At 41.3% G+C, this 13,321-nt stretch overlaps 1 protein-coding gene and 1 pseudogene across 1 annotated transcript in view; both read left to right on the top strand.

Annotated features, from left to right (window-relative positions):
• LOC146674582 (GTPase IMAP family member 9-like) overlaps positions 1-12,862 on the top strand; it is a 39,129-nt gene extending 26,267 nt beyond the window's left edge. Inside the window, exon 3 of the mRNA XM_085397155.1 lies at positions 12,767-12,862. The gene's annotated coding sequence lies outside the window, so the exon portion shown is untranslated. The remainder of the gene's footprint in view (positions 1-12,766) is intronic.
• On the top strand, positions 10,127-13,023 carry LOC146674581 (GTPase IMAP family member 7-like; annotated as a pseudogene).
• The last annotated feature ends 298 nt before the right edge of the window (positions 13,024-13,321 follow it).

Here is a 13,321-nt window from a genome sequence, read left to right as displayed (position 1 = left end):
TACCTTTAAAATCCAGGATCAGCGTATATTGCTAGATAACTGGGCAAAACTACTCACATTCACCTTTACAAGCTGCCATCAGAGCGTCATTATTAAATTTATAGAATGGGAAGTTTTGGAATCTTTTTGTTCATCGTGATTGGATTTCTGTATTTGCACAGCATAAAGTTTCTTACTTAAGAGTTTTTGTTGAAGACTTAGTGTTAACATATAAATGAATATATATATTAATTAATATATATAAATTAATATATGTAAGCATGTGAGTTTTTCCCTGTCCATATGCTATTAAAAGCCTTTATGTTGTAGACTTTCAATTACTCCAGGTAAAAAAAATAAATCTCTGGATATAATATTAATAGATCTATAACTTTCAAATAACTTTTGCCTTTGTTTTGTGATGTTTCCTTTGTTACAAATAATGTTCAATTATAAAACACCTAATTTTTTCACATGTAACCAAGTGTCTTCACTTGACAATATTCATCTTTTGGCTGGATGACTTCATGTTAATGATGAGCAGTAAATAACTTTTACTTTCAGTTACTTTCATTTTGATTAAACAATTCAGCTAAACTTGTTGAACCTCCTCAGCAGGTTCAGCCAAACATGTTTAAGAGGCAGTGCCAACTTAAACAGTAACTTTCATTTTTACTTAAATTGGCTTCCACTGACTTCACTTCAGCTGAACCTGCTGATGAAGTTTAACAAGTTCAATTAGAACTGCCACAGCCATTTTCAAATCAGAACAGTAATGGAAACTGCTGGGATGAGTGGACAGACCACTTTAAGTTGTTCTATTCTTTAAAAAAAAGATTTGATCTTAAATAAACTTTATTATAACATCAGTGTTAATGCTTTTAAGTGTTGCTCATGTTGCCAGACTCCTATCAAAGTTCACTTATTCAAAACAACGAAACAAGTTAGACATTGTCAGGTTATTTTATGAGAGAAGATGATCCAAACTAAAGAAATAACTTTCTCTTTTCTTTATTCAAGCAGTCAAAGGTTCAAGTTAAAAAATGGCTGCCGTGTCTTTTTGCTACCTCTTAGATCAAGATGGACAAAGAGCACCACACCCAGGCAGTAAATGCTTTTTATTATATGTAATAAACAGGACACTAAGGTGATTGGGCAAAAGTTGGAGGGAAGTTCTCCTTATATCACTGAGATCCAGTACTTCGGCTCATGTTTCTCCTGCCATTCTCTGGCCACTTCTTATGTATAGATGCTAGCCTTGTAGTCAAGACCGCCCAAACTGAGACCAAGACAAGACCAAGACCAGAGGACAGACGGATGCTCCACTTGACTGTCGCGTCTCTCACCCTCTCTGTTTTTCACATAATGATATTATCCTATATCCTCGCGTGTGATTGGCCACAATATGGAGGGATTGGAGCATAGCTGAGCCACTGTGTGAGAGCTGAGCAGTGAAAGGAAATTAAGTGAGGGTTGAAATGACTGAAAGATTAATAGGCTCTGTTTTGAGTTTTGTTCAAAAAAGAATGACTTCATATAGGGAAAAAATAAACATCACATATGCAGGACACCTTAAACTAGTTTTTTTTTAATTAAGCAGCAAGGCAGAACAAAGTCGGGGCTGTATCAAGACACAGGGACTAAACCCCAATTCAACCAAACCCAGAACTGATCCGGAATTAAAACAGGACTACAACAGTTCAATATCAGGACTAGGACTTAACCAAGACAGAACCAGAATCAAAACTAGATGATAGTAGCACTAAAACATCCTGACAACAAAATTGTAAAACCATATCCCAGATTGCAATTCCAGTTTCCAACAATGGCTAGTACTTCAGCTACTTAGTTTTAATATTACTCTTATTTCTCTTTCTGGGTCGCAAAATAAACTTTTAACATATTTTCAGGCGAGAATGTAGCTGTGTAAACTTCAAATAACTTAAATATGTTGTTTTGCCTTTTTCAGTGTTCTATTTGTTCGTGAGTAAATTGGTTTGGCTGAGATTAAAGTTTTTATCTTAGATTAGATTAGATTAGATTAAATAAAACTTTATTAATCCCTCGGGAGGGTTCCTCCGGGGTTTTCACACAGCTGAATAAACGTCAAACAGAAAACTGATTAAACAGAAGTGTGAGATGGTCGAGAATCTACACCAGCGTCCAGTTATATTTTAGACAGCAAGGAACAGACGGCAGAGGTGACATAATTCTGAAGGCTAGACCGTCCAATTTCACAGTCGCTCATTTCCGGTCTACCTGGCTTTCGGACGACCCGGCCCACTTAGGTCGCGAAGGTGGACGCAGCCTCTGAATTTGGACACCCCCGGCCTGTTTCCGGCCGGACAATAATAACAGTGACATTTAACTTATTTTATCAAGTAAACACTGTAAAATTCAAATGTTTTGTATGTATATATATACCCGCCCCCCAATAGCCCTTTTGAATGTCTCCCTAATTCTGAGGTCTCAAGGTTGGCAAGTATGTGCCAGGCTTTGGCCCACATCAGTCTAAAATTGTATGTAACCATGAATAACGTGTTGCCATGTCCACCAGGAGAGACTGGACAGTATAGATGTAAAACAAATATGCCAGCAGTTTATCTCAGTTAACGAGAGGAGCAGGCATGTGTTTGGCTCCTTCACATAGTGGACATTGAGTTGTTGTGTGGGGCACCTGTAGTCCATGTCTGTTGCTGTAACAGTAGTTCATGTTTAGAATAAAAAATCCCAGCTCACTGATTTGACAAGGGCAATAGTGCCTAAAATGCTGCTGAGAGATCTTTTACTTTGTGGTAATCTGTGGTAAAGAGAAACTTGTAAATAACTCATGAAAGAATAAAGTTACGTTGAAACCAAGCACACAATTGTTTTTCTTGTGACATTACCAATGAGTTTGATGTGTCACATGGCCCTCTTCCTATTGAAAAAACAAAAGTTGTATCCAAGATGGCCGACTTCTAAATGGCCACCATGGTCACCACCCATCTTGAGGAGTTTGCCCCCTCACATATACTAATGTGCCACAAACAGGACTTTAATATCACCAACATATATATATATATATATATATATATATATATATATATATATATATATATATATATATATAAGATAAGATAAGAGATAAGATAAGATAACTCTTTATTGTCATTGCACAGTCATACATAGTACAGTAGTACAATGAAATTGGAGAAACTGTCCTACGTCGGCACTACATATAACACAACACGACACGATATGACACATCACAACGTAACAAACAACACAACACAGTATATTAACTTAGTATAAAAAAGAAGAATAAGTGTATGTGTATTGCACACTGTTATTATTGCACATTAATTATTATTGCACCTTGTTATAAATATAAATATTATTGTTATCGTTTTAAACATTGTTACCTCCCCCTAAAAAGTCCAGGGAGGTATCCAGTCAGGTCAGCTATTTACATTGATCAGGGCTATTGCCCTGTTGTAAAAGCTGTCCTTGAGTCTATTTGTTCGGGACCTCAGCAGCCTGAACCTCCTGCCAGACGGCAGCAGCTTAAACACCCGGTGTCCTGGGTGTGTGCAGTCCCGTAGGATGCTGCGTGCCCTCTTGAGACAGCGAGTGCTGTACAGGTCCTTCAGGGAGGGAAGAGGATGTCCAATGATTTTTTGGGCCATGTTGATGACCCTCTGGAGTGCCTTTCTGTGTGCTGTGGTGCAGCTGGAGAACCACACACCGATGCAATATGTCAGCACACTTTCAATGGAGCAGCGGTAGAAGACGGTCAGCAGCTCCTTCTTCAGGTCCATTTTTCTGAGGATTCTCAGAAAGTGGAGACGCTGTTGGGCCTTCTTTAAGACCGCAGAGGTGTTAGAGCTCCATTGGAGGTCTGTGTCTATGTGCACACCCAGAAACTTGAAACTGGAGACCCTTTCCACGCACTCCCCGTTGATGCTGACAGGCTGCAGCTCGGACTTCCTCCTTCTGAAGTCAACTACCAGTTCTTTTGTTTTGGTGGTATTGAGGTCCAGGTTGTTGTCTGCACACCAATCTGACAGCCTCTGAACTTCAGCTCTGTATGCAGTCTCATCTCTCCCTGAGATGAGCCCCACCACAGTGGTATCATCTGCAAACTTGATGACTGTGTTGTCTGGGTGGGAACTAACACAGTCATGTGTGTACAGAGTGTACAGTAGGGGACTGAGTACACAGCCTTGTGGAGAGCCGGTGTTGAGGCTGAGGGCTGAGGAAAGATGAGGCCCCACTCTAACTCTCTGTACACGGTCTGAGAGGAAGTCTCTGATCCAGCGGCAGGTGGTGGAAGGAAGTCCAATTTCCAGCAGTTTATCTATTAGTCTGTCCGGGAGTATCGTATTGAAAGCAGAGCTAAAGTCAACAAAGAGCAGCCTGGCGTAACGGCCCTGCACTTCCAGGTGAGAGATGGTGGTGTGGAGCGTTGTAGCAATGGCATCTTCAGTTGATCTGTTAGCTCTGTATGCAAACTGGAGCGGGTCGAGTGTGGGTGGCAGGCAGGACATGATGTGACGTCGGACCAGTTTCTCAAAGCACTTCATTATAACAGGTGTTAGAGCAACTGGTCGGTAGTGGTATATATATATATATATACATATATATATATATATCGTTGCACCCCTAAGGTCAGGGGGGAGATATCATCACCCGAGATTGGGTACATAGCCCCAAGTGCGATAGGAGAAGGATCGTTGAGTGCGAGAGGAACTGACCTGAAAAATAGGATCATGGCCAAGCTTGAAACCTGGATCCCCCGTAGCCGGTTACCAAGATTACGTGAAGTACCCTCAGAAGGTCTGCTAGATGATGTTAATGCAGCACTACGGGCAATACCTACAACCACGATTACCGACACTAACAAGCTCATCTACAATACGGCAACAGTGATCAGTGAGATGCTTGGCTACAAGTTGAACAGCGACAAGGGGCAGTACCCTCCATGGAGAAGGAGGCTAGAGGGCAAGATCAAAGTAGCACGGAGGGAGGTTAGCCAACTAACGGAGTTGCAGAAAGGTGCGACAAATAAGGTGCCTAAGAAATACAGCAAGCTGTCCATACCTGAGGCCTTGGAAACTGCCAAGCAAAGACTCACAGCCTTGGCCAGCCGCTTGAGGAGGTACACCAGAGAGATAGAAGGCAGGAGAATAAACCAGCTGTTCTCCACAGAACCAGCAAAGGTGTACTCTCAGTGGCAAGGGAACAATAAGAGAACAGCACCACCAAGGCTGGAGACGGAGCAATACTGGAAGAGCATATGGGAGAAGGATGCAACCCATAACGGCAATGCTCAGTGGCTAGAGGATCTGAGGGCAGACCACAGCGACCTCCCTGAACAGGGTCCAGTAACCATCACAGTGGCAGATATCCAAGAAAGGGTCTCCAGTATGAAGAGTTGGACAGCACCAGGGCCCGACATGGTTCACGCCTACTGGCTGAAGAAGCTGACTGCACTCCACGAGCGTCTGGCAGCACAAATGAACCAGCTGCTAGTTAACGAGAGACACCCGGAATGGCTAACTGAAGGCCGGACGGTCCTGATCCCCAAGGACCCCAAGAAGGGACCGGTCCCCTCCAACTACCGACCAATAACCTGCCTCAGTACTACATGGAAGCTCCTGTCAGGCATCATATCGGCTAAGATGAACAGGCACATGGGTCAATACATGAGTGGGACACAGAAAGGAATTGGCAAGAATACCAGAGGCGCAAAACACCAGCTACTGGTAGACAGAACAATCAGCCGAGACTGCAAGACCAGACTGACCAACCTGTGCACTGCCTGGATTGATTACAAGAAGGCCTATGACTCAATGCCCCACAGCTGGATACTGGAATGCCTAGAATTGTACAAGATCAATGGGACCCTAAGAGCCTTCATCAGGAACTCAATGGGGATGTGGCGTACAACACTAGAGGCCAACTCCAAGCCCATAGCACAAGTCACCATCAAGTGCGGGATCTACCAAGGAGATGCTCTGTCCCCACTGCTGTTCTGCATAGGCCTGAACCCCCTCAGTGAGATCATTAACAAGACTGGCTACGGATACCGACTACGGAACGGAGCAGTTGTCAGCCACCTCCTGTACATGGATGACATCAAGCTGTATGCCAAGAGTGAACGAGACATCGATTCACTGATCCACACTACCAGGCTATACAGCAATGACATTGGAATGTCGTTCGGACTGGAGAAGTGTAGTCGGATGGTAACAAAGAGAGGGAAGGTAGTCAGAACTGAGGGGATTGAACTACCAGAAGGCAACATTGCAGACATAGAGGACAGTTACAAGTACTTGGGGATCCCACAGGCGAATGGGAACCATGAAGAGGCCGCTAGAAAAGCTGCAACCACCAAGTACCTGCAGAGGGTCAGGCAAGTCCTGAGGAGTCAGCTGAATGGTAAGAACAAGATCCGGGCCATCAACACGTACGCCCTGCCCGTGATCAGGTACCCTGCTGGGGTAATAGGCTGGCCAAAGGAGGAGATAGAAGCCACTGACATAAAGACAAGAAAGCTCCTTACCATGCATGGAGGGTTTCACCCCAAATCCAGCACCCTGAGGCTGTACGCTAAGCGGAAGGAAGGGGGCCGGGGACTGGTGAGTGTCAGCACCACAGTCCAGGATGAGACAACGAACATCCAAGAATACATTGGGAAGATGGCCCCAACTGACCGAGTGCTCAGTGAATACCTCAGGCAGCAGAAACCCAAGAAAGAGGAGGGAGACGAGGAACCATCATGGAAGGACAGGCCCCTGCACGGTATGTACCACCGGCAGATAGAGGAGGTGGCTGATATCCAGAAATCCTACCAGTGGCTGGACAAAGCTGGACTGAAAGACAGCACAGAAGCACTAATCATGGCAGCACAAGAACAAGCTCTGAGCACAAGATCCATAGAGGCTGGGGTCTATCACACCAGGCAAGACCCCAGGTGCAGGCTGTGTAAAGATGCCCCAGAGACAATCCAGCACATAATAGCAGGGTGCAAGATGCTAGCAGGCAAGGCATACATGGAACGCCATAACCAAGTGGCCGGCATAGTGTACAGGAACATCTGTGCCGAGTATAACCTGGAAGTCCCGAGGTCAAAATGGGAGATGCCCCCAAGGGCGGTGGAGAATGACCGAGCTAAGATCCTGTGGGACTTCCAGATACAGACGGACAAAATGGTGGTGGCTAACCAACCGGACATAGTGGTGGTAGACAAACAGAAGAAGATGGCCGTAGTGATCGATGTAGCGGTTCCGAATGACAGCAATATCAGGAAGAAGGAACACGAGAAGCTGGAGAAATACCAAGGGCTCAGAGAAGAGCTCGAGAGGATGTGGAGGGTGAAGGTAACGGTGGTCCCCGTGGTAATCGGAGCACTAGGTGCGGTGACTCCCAAGCTAGGCGAGTGGCTCCAGCAGATCCCGGGAACAACATCGGAGATCTCTGTCCAGAAGAGCGCAGTCCTGGGAACAGCTAAGATACTGCGCAGGACCCTCAAGCTCCCAGGTCTCTGGTAGAGGACCCGAGCTTGAAGGATAAACCGCCCGCAGGGGCGTGCTGGGTGTTTTTTATATATATATATGTGTGTGTGTGTGTGTGTTAAGTTAAGTTTGCACGTAAAGAAGAAAACAGTACCAGATTTCTAGTTTTTGATCAAATGTATATAAACTATACAAAAATTAAAATAATTGGGATTTAGAATAAATCTGTTTATTTAGAAACATATCTGTGACCAGGTTCGCACAAAATGTTGAGACAGGACCACTGGCTAAGGAGGAGATGGGGTATATTAAACCCCGATTATTTTGTCCCCGTGATAGAACAGAGAAAACTGACTCATAGTGTGTTAAAACATTTATATTTCTTTTTATTCAATCATCTTGCGGAAGCGAGAGACCCCTGCACAGCCCAAACGTCAGTTGCAGGATCTCTAACATTTTTAGCTCAACATGTGTCTTATATGGTGTTATTTCTGTACTTCAGACGTCACACACGTCACTCACAGTTTCAAACATTGCTTATATGGCAAAGTTCCTCTTTTCTGTGTCTTATCTATTAATATGCCTGTGCACTAAAACTTCCTGTTTTTCAGTCTGGCTGAGCACTTAGTTTGTGAGTCAAAAGTGGCCTTGCTCTACAAGCCTTCATTATTAAAGTACATAAAACAATCTAATGAGCAGATACACATTAAAAATATCTCTCTATTTCTTAACAGGTACATACACAGACATATCTTCAGACATATCTTCATATAATGATTGTAGGCAGTGTTGGGGAGTAACGGAATACATGTACCGCCGTTACGTAAAGCAGTGGCTAATGCCATATTTGGAGAGGCCAAATCAAAAATTTATTTGATTTCATTGAGTTGATCCAACCCATGCAAATCACATTAGACCAACAAAAGTACTTAATACTAATAGGGGGACATTTATTAACGTGGAAATCCTTTCCATGATTATTTTAGGTTTGTTTAAAGAGGGGTTTTTTTTTCGAATGTTCAACAAACTCAGAGTCTGGTTAACATAATTTAATGGATTTAGAACATCACTCCATCCATCCTTTAACGTTTGTCCTTATAGGTGTCGCAGGGCAGCAGGAGTCTATTCAAGCTGTCATCAGGCGAGAGGTGGTGCACACCCTGGACAGGTTGCCAGTCTATTTACAGACAACATTTCACTCTCACATTCACATCTATGGGTAATTTAGAATCATTAACCTAACCCCACATATTGTGTGTACCCAGAGAGGCACACAGTGCGAAATTGCTAACTCCACACAGAAAGATCCTGACCAGTTGATGGATTTGCAGGAGCTTCTTGCTTTTGTGGCAACAGTGCTAACACCCATCGAGCTGTCACTCCAGACATAAAGTAGTATGACAGCTACAAGGTTTGATACTGAATTTCCTTAATGTTTTTGTCCTTGATAGGTTAAGCCACAATAAATAGCAATAGCATGTACATGGTGTGTTTAAGCTTTTCGTCCTGCGGTTTGCAATCTTGTGTGATCTTGTGAATTTAGCAAGGCAGGTAACCAACGACTCTCCCTAGATTGTATCACGTCATCTCAACAAGAATAAATGTAGCAATTTTTAAGTTGTTGAATTTCATGCAGATTGTACATGATTTAATTACGTTAACCATAGAAATATAAAATATTTTTCTTCAAAATTACATGTTAGCCTTGTAAATGTAAAAACCCCCCAATTTCACTCTTTTGAGGCCATGATTAGTAGTTTCACCAAAATTTAGCTTCTAGCTCATATTCAGACCACAGGTTTGGTTTCTGATTGTAAGACTTTGGAGTGGGTGTAAAAATTGACTTAGTTATTAGAGCTTCTACATGTTTTCAGCCCTAAATATTTTATATTTTTATGAATTTATCAAAAAAAGAAATTAGATGTGATGCACTGATTGATTGTTTAATAATGGCAGTTATGTATTAATGGCGAAGCTTTACAGTAAACCTTCACAGGCATTACAGTAAACTGTCAAGAGGGAATGACTGCATCACTCTCGCATTTTTCAAACTGAACTTCATTAAAAATACCTTCTTTGTTTGAAACTTGTTTAACTAGAATGAGGAACAGAAACATTTCACCCCTCCCTTATTCAACCTCTGAATTGTTCTATTTTTCAAGGCACTGAGAGGATTTACTGACACTATGTCACAGTTCAGTGTGCAATCACAGTTATTGAAGTATCTCCATGAGACTATATTTTTCCATTAATCTCCTTTTTTAAATAAATAGTTTTGGTGTTATATGCAGCTTTTGATTTTCAGCCCTATTACCACTTACACAAGAAACAAAACGGTCCACATTTCATATATCAGTACTCGTCATTACAGTTTAATGTGATGACCAGTTCTGATACATAAATTATCAACAGTTATACAGTGACATGTTGTGGGTTTGCATGGATTTACAGCAAAACATATCTTCTGGGTGTACTGCAGCCTGCAGCATGAGGTGTTGCTCATTGTTTTGTGTAGTTACAATGTCAGTTAACAAGTTCGACCAGTGACAAACGAAAGCAAAGCCAAAGTGGAGCAAGAGAGCAGGTGAAAAACACACGGCAAGGACATCGTGAGGTCCCGGTGACGACTGTGATTTCTTTTTAACAACATGGACGGTCAGTCAAGCTTACTTTATATCAAATACAATTAAAGGGAACACATATGTGTTTAAAGGAAATGTTTTGTTTTGACAAACACAATTATTAGCTTCTGATTAATTGGAAAAAACTAAATGAATCAATTAATTGCTCCAAATATTAGAGAGGGGCAGCCTTGCCATCAGGATCACCAGGATATTTCTGAAGTGGTCTGAAGGTCGTTTTGGCCTGCTGTGAACAGTCGGTGTGATGTGATATAGAAACCACATATGTGTACTTTCTCATTTTCTGTTCAGCCTCCATGATGCACAAGGGTGCATGACAAATACCCAGTAACTTATGGCATTTATGGTAACACACATTATGCTTATAATTGTGCTAATTGTGCAGTTATGGTTACAGGTTCTCTCCTCGTTTCTACACTTTATTGTAATTATATATAATCTGATGGTAATAAAATTGTTGTGAATTCTTTTGGTCACACTTAAGCCTGAATCTGACATTGTGGCAGCCCTAAACAGCAGGTATAATTCATCTTCAGAATCAGCAAACTGGTGATTTGGAGTAGCTAATCTGACAATGCTGTGATAGAAAATTTACCAAACCGTCAAGTTTGTTTAATGGACTGAGACATGACCTGGAACCCCTGACCTTAAAGTACTCAAAATAGAAGAGGCAACAAAATTTCTTCCATCTCTTCAGTTTTTGATCTTGGGGTCTTTTCAGCATAGTGTGGCTTCTGTAACAGCAGTTTCACAGCCCGTAAAGTGGAGTTTGAAGCTAATATGGCTGAAGAACGGAGAAAACAAAGGGTGACTTGTGACCCTGATCTGTGTGTTTACATTAAAAAGCTTTAGAAAAATAAATGTCTTGTTATTACACTCAGATTAAATTGTTATCATTTCAGGAACACAGCAAACACAGTTTTCACCGTAACTTATTACTGCTTGTTACTATGGCAATAACTCATTACTGTTTAGTGATGGACATACACAAATTCAGCTGCATGCACTTTGACCATATGTGACACAGACACTCTACAAATCAACTGTTAACACCATCAATCGCAAAATACAGACATAATGTTTTGTCAGTCAAGCATTTCCAGTTCAATCCTCGAACTGATGTACTTGTCTGTACTTGAATGTTACTGGATGTGATGTCATACAGCTGAGGTTCTCAGTTGTTGAAGCCTGTTGCTATTGTAACAATTTTGTAACACTGTGTACTACATTTAACTTACACACGCATGATCTATGTTCATTAGTTTGTTCTTATTGCACCCTCCTGCTTCAGTATGTTTTACAGTTGCAGTCGACCCCACTCCTCATCAGTAATATTCAGTATTGATCTTGGTCTCTAATTTCAAATCCCATCTTAAAACACATCTCTTTAAACTAACAAACTCTGATCATTATCTGTCTGTCACACAAATTTCCCATTGTCTTATTTTAGATGATGCAAAGTGATTTGAAAAGTGCCTGAAATAAAATGCATTACTATTACTATTGGTTTTTATTATTATTATTATTAGTGGAAGCATTAGTATTACTATTAGTAGTAATTTGATTTACACATACAAAATTAATACATTTCCCATCATCTCATCACTTATTTCAGATCAGTAAGCCAGGTATAAGGGGTGAATATCATGAGCACACATCCTCTAAATATCCATTTAGCAGGAAATTTCATAGAAAATACATTTACTTAAGCAAAAACGTAAAATAAAACATAACCAGCAAATTCAGCAGCAAACCAACAAGACATTTTGAAATTGACTTCTACATCTCTTCATTTACACAAGTGTTTCTTGTCTTCCAGCACTGACTTCAAAGAGGATTGTTCTACTCGGAAAAACTGGGGCTGGGAAAAGCAGCCTGGCCAACACCATACTGGGAGAGAATGTCTTCAACGTATGCCATTCACCCGTTTCTGAAATTAGTCTGCCCCGTTTAGTAATTAAGTCTGTAAATGGAAATAACATCAGTTTTATTGACACTCGTAGTATTTTTGACACAGGCATGTCTGAGCAATTACTCAGGGATGAGATAGTGAGGTGCATGACAGAGTGCGCTCCCGGACCTCATGCTTTTCTCATCGTCCTCAAAGTGGAGAAATTTACACAGCAGGAGCAAGATGTAATCAAAAAAATATGTCAAGATTTCTCTGAAGATGCTATGAAATACGCTGCCGTTGTCTTCACTCATGGCGACCAGCTCCCAGAGGGAACGAGAATCGAGGAATTCATCAGTCATAACAAAGAGCTCAGCAATCTGGTGGAGAAGTGTGGAGGCAGATGCCATGTTGTTGATAATAAATACTGGAAAAACAACAAAGAAGATGACTACAGGAGCAATCGGTTCCAAGTAGCAGAGATACTCAGGACAATAGACAAGATAAGTGAGGCAAACAATGGAAGCTGCTACACCAATAAGATGCTACAAAAGATAGAAAGTGAACTACAGAAAGAGGAAGAGCTTATTAAAAAGTCATCAGCAAACATGTCGGTTGAACAGATTGCAATTGAAGCTAAAAAGGGTGTGATGAACAAGCTGCTGATTATATTTGCAGGTACGGCAACAGGCGTATTGGTTGGAGCCTTTCTTGGTGTGGCAAAGATGGTCACATCAACTTTTTTGAATCTGCAGGAGCAGACCGATGCAACAGTATCACTGGCTGCACAGAAAGGGTTAGAGGGAGGTTGGTTAGGATATGCTGCAGCTGAACAATCAGAAAGTGCATCGGAAGCCATTCAGAAAGCTGCTAAAGCTGTCCTGGAACACACTGTTAAATAATGGTTAGGATCATGACAACGACAGAGAGTGGAAAGCAAAGAGAGCAGAGAAAGGAGTGTTGTTTTCTTATGACTTGTGTAATTACGTTATCAGTAGAGATAGTGGCAGTAGAGGAACTATTTAGGTATTTAGTCAAGGAAAAGTAGCATTTGCTAAACACTTACACTACTTTGTTCCAGTTAAATATTAGCAAGTACAGGTACTTTTCAAGAATAATTTTCTTTATACAATTGGTTATAGATGCTGATGCATTTTTTTTTTTTTTTTTACAATCTATCAAAGTACATCAATAAACACAGATGTAAAACAATATATTTGTAAAACATTATATTTGTTGGTATTCACTTCTTAATCATTTCTGTCAGCTGTAAGCAGAATAATAAATTACTATGGATTTGAAAAAATATT

This window comes from Rhamphochromis longiceps, linkage group LG3 (genome assembly GCF_057381845.1).
Source record: "Rhamphochromis longiceps isolate RC_006_pf linkage group LG3, R_longiceps_female_GT1.1, whole genome shotgun sequence".
Lineage (NCBI taxonomy): Eukaryota > Metazoa > Chordata > Actinopteri > Cichliformes > Cichlidae > Rhamphochromis > Rhamphochromis longiceps.
This window is presented reverse-complemented; position numbering and strand designations above follow the sequence as displayed.